Source organism: Eleutherodactylus coqui, chromosome 9 (genome assembly GCF_035609145.1).
Source record: "Eleutherodactylus coqui strain aEleCoq1 chromosome 9, aEleCoq1.hap1, whole genome shotgun sequence".
Classification (NCBI taxonomy): Eukaryota; Metazoa; Chordata; class Amphibia; order Anura; family Eleutherodactylidae; genus Eleutherodactylus; species Eleutherodactylus coqui.
The window spans coordinates 132537982-132542552 of NC_089845.1; positions in this window are offsets into that span (position 1 = coordinate 132537982).

The following is a 4571-nucleotide window of genomic DNA, read 5'->3' on the forward strand; positions in this document are numbered from 1 at the left end:
TGTAACTTCTATTCATGCTCATTTTATTGTCATACGCTACCCCCACAGATCAGACTGCTCCACAAGTTTTTTTCTTCCTTTTCTTTTGCTGTTAGACAACAGTTTCTAAGGACACATAGTAAAGACTTTCTGGGTAAGGAGTACTGAGGGATGATGTCACCAGCAAGGGTGTAAATATAAGTTTGATATCGTAGTAGACGCACTGACCCATAGAATAAAGTTATCATGCCATTTTATGGTTTCATTCTCATTTGCGATTTCTCACTCAAGCCTCGCAGTGCTAAGAAAAGTCTGCAATATTGCTCATTGTCTTCAATGGGGCAGGCGACAGCAGCGCCAGCCCTATTGAGAACATAGGGAGTACATCATGGACTTCTGCCATAGCTGTGACAGCTATGGCAGGGGATTCCTTCATTCAATGACGGCTGGGTGCTGCCTCTGATTGGTCACAGTGCTCAGCCAATCAGAGAAAGACAACTGCCGGGGTCAGAGAGAAGAGCTAGACTGCTCTTCTAGGTGAGTAAAAAAAATGTTTAAACTTTTTTTTACAGCTAGGGCTGATTTTCAGGGAAGGGCTTATATTTCAAGCCCTTCCTGGAAAAGCATTGCTGTGGGGGTTGCCTGCAACCCATAGCTTGCAATGGGGCAGCAGCAGCGCCAGTCCCATTGAAAGCAATGGGATAGCATCACTTACTTCTGTCACAGCTGTGGCAGAATACCTCGATGTACTCCCTATATTTTCAATGGGGCTGGCGCAGATTTTCCTTAGTGCTGCGAGGCTTGAGTGAAAAATCGCAAATGAGTATGAAACCATTGAAAATCATTGGTTTCATAATCATGTGATTTCATTCGCTCTCGCATCGCAAGAAAACGTATCACTAGTAGGTAGGCACCCTTACGATTTTTTAAAAGGGGGGAAGGAAAAAATGAAGATGGAGAAAAAAAAGGGGGGCCATATCCTTAAGGGGTTCATGTCTATATCCTTTAATGCTGTAGCACTCCAAAAAGACGTCTAGACCCCTCTTAAATTTCTCTATGGATTTTCCCATCACCACGTCCTCAGACAGTAAAGAACCTTCTTCTGTGTTGGTGATGAAACCTTCTTTCCTCTAGATGTAAAGGGCGCCCTCTTGTTACCATCACAGTCCTGGGTATAAACAGATAATGGGAGAGATCCTTGTAATGTCCTCTTATGTATTTATATATATATAGTTATTTGGTCGCCCCTGATGTTGCCTGATGTTTGTTTTTCTTCTCTCTGAGCCTACACTGCCATGAAGACTTTTTCCAGCCATGATTCATCTTTGCACACTCTCCCCATCTTTTCACTATCCTCAATGCCACTCCTATTAACTCTCCCATAGTAATAGTGCCCCATCTGTAACTCCACTTAGTTACAATGCCCACTCCATGAGCTCTGTTATAGTGCCCCCTAGTTATATTGCTCCCCTGTGGCCCTTCTTAGTTATAGTACCCCTTCTGTGTCCTTTCTTAGTTATAGTGACCCCCTTTGGCCCCACTTACAATGCCCCTACTCCACTAAGTACTTTCATGTGCAGTAAAGGCACTGTGGTGTGATCACACTTACTGTATCACACAGTGTAGCTTCACTCCTTTCCCGTGGTTCTTGCTCTCCTCGCTGTGTGTCTGGAGATGGGTGGAGGAGAGAAGCTACGCTGCGTGCAGTGCACTGTCAGGTCCTGGAAGTGTGAGCATGTCATGGTCCTTTATGTAAATGACATGGCATATATACAACACCATGGAAATTTAATGCCTTCGATTTTTTTGGCCCCTATTGTATGAGTGGAGGATTTTTTTGTTGTTACTTCATTCCTCATTATTTAATAAGTCTGACTAATAAAATAGATATGGTCATGTAACTGTAAGGGATTGAATACATTATATTATATAATTGCCGGACTTTATATTGTTCCCTCTCGAACCTTAAGAGGTCACATGACTGTTTTTACTCTAATTTTGTTGCTGTGGCTTAACATGACCTGAGCATTGATTGGCTGAGGAACTAGGTATAACTGGCAGGTCTTGTCAAATGGTAAGCTGTCACCAAGAGAGGGACCTCCAGCGAGAGCAGATAGACTGTAAGTCAGTATCCAAATATTCAAGAACTTTTCAAAAGGTCGGTTTAGCTGAATTTGGGCAAAAAGCTCAGTTTGGTTCAAATTAGTTCAAACCGAACAAGGAAGAGGAGAAGAAGAATTTTTAGTGGGTTCAGCTGAGATGAACCACCCAAGGTTACAATTCACACCAAAGCGAACTTTTAGCAAAGCTTGACCTGAAACAGGGTTTGATTGTTTCGATTCACTTAACACTAGTGATTTGTAACCGAGAGTACCATTTGTGGCTCTTCACCAGTAAAATGGAGTATTTTGACTTCATCACCATACAGCCTCCCCAGCGCACTGCGGTAACAATATTTATTAGCGCACAGAGACTGCATATTTAAGTTAACTGATATGGCTGAAGAAACTTTCTGCAAGACTAAAGGTGCATTTACACACAAAGATGATCGCTCAAAAGATGGCGTTTGAGGGATTATTTTGCATAAACTACTAATTGGTACTAAATGCCTATTAGTACCAATTAGTAGCGTGTGAGCCATCGGGAGCTGTTTTCAGAGAACAGACCACCTGCCGTTCTCTGAATAAATTCTCTTTGTTCTGCCACGGGGGTAACAGCTGAGACAATGTAATCAGCACTCCCCCTGGCAGAATACAGCGTGCGCGTGCGGTCTGTCTTATCAGCGGTTCTGCGGCACGATGGATTTCATGCAGAAGTGAAATCCATCATTTGGCAGAAAAGTGTAAAATGGGCACATTCACACACAACCATTATCGCTCAAAAGATGGCTTTTGAGGAAATTTTAAGTGATAATCGCTGTGTCTAAATAGGCCTTAAGGTACTTCAGAGAAACTCCTATTTTCAACCATTGTCTGTGGAACTAATTACCTCTGGCCAGGGTTAACTATTTATTGACTGCGATGATTCTATGTTGTGTGCACAATATTAAGGACAGCCTGTTCGCAAGGTACAGATCAAGTTATAGCGTTACTCAAATGTTAGTAAACTATTTGCATTGTATCTAGAGATGAGCGAGCACACTTGGATAAGCCAGTTACTCGAGCGAGCCTCGCTCTTCTCAAGTAACTGCATTCTTGTCCAAGCGAGCTCGGGGGGGGGGTGAGGGGGGTGGCGGGGATGAGCAGAGGGTGGCGGTTGGTTAGCAGGGGGGAGAGAAAGATGTTTCTCACTCTCTCCCCCGCTATCCCCCACTCCCCCCCCCCCCCCCCCCCCCGAGCACGCTCGGACAAGAATGCAGTTACTCGAGAAGAGCGAGGCTTGCTCGAGTAACTGGCTTATCCGAGCGTGCTCGCTCATCTCTAATTGTATCCAAATAATACCGATTAATGTTATTGCCATAGTAATACTTTACTGAATGTATAATAAAGACTGTTTGTTCAACTGAACTGGTGTGAAGCCTCTCCATCACCGGCCTGATATTCCGCACCTGCAATCGTTTCATAAGTTCAGAGTGTTTCCTTGAACACGATATATGATCTCAATGGCCGTTCTTTTCATCCTCTTAATAATCCTCACAAGCACTTTACAGAAAGAATTAAGAATATTCCTTTGACAAAGGGCATTGAGAGTAATAGAACTGGTCCTCTGTGATACTGCAACACCCGGGCAACCTTCCAAAGGGAAGGTTTGGATTTACAATACACAATATAAATCACAATCAGGAAATAATAACGAGGCAATCAGCTTTAATAATTAACATTCTGCAACTTCTTCTCAGTGCTAGAGTCTCTCATTAAGAAATACAGATATGTAAAAAAGAATGATGCTGACTATTATGTTTATGAAAACGTGAAGGAACAAAACTATTCCACCCCATTCAAATTTTGAAAAACACTATAATGATAAAGGATATCAACGGGTTACACCAGTTAGAATAAAAAGACATGTAAAGTTAGGCTTCGCTCACACGGGCGACAGCGATATCGCTGCGAGAAAATTGATATCACAACTGTGTTTGGTGCAGTATTGCTGCGTTTTATCGTGGCGATATAGTGAATTTGTGTCGCTACAAAGTCGCCCAACTTTTCTGGTATTTTCAGGGGGGCGGGCTTGAAATATAAGCCTTATCCCGAAAATAAGGCATTAAAAAAAAAAAGAATACATCACCTAAGAGGCGCTGTTAACTCCATCGCACGTCTCCTCTGCAGCTCTGTCAGACTTGCTTGTGGTTTTCCGCAAGTGCTTCCTGGTTTGGAGGTTCAAAATCCCCCCTCCCAGAAGTGCTGGCTGTGATTAGTTCTTGAGTGCCGCAGCTCAGCCAATCACTGCAGCGCTCAATCAACCAATCAGAGCCATTCAATGCTATGGCTGTGATTGGTTCATCGAATGCTGACTCTGATTGTCTAAGCCACAGTACTCGAGAACCAATAACAGCCAGCATTTCCTGGCGATGTGATGCAACACATAGGAAAGGTCCATAGCGAAACATAAGCTAGAAAACCTTGCAGATCGCACGATTTTGTATTCTCGCA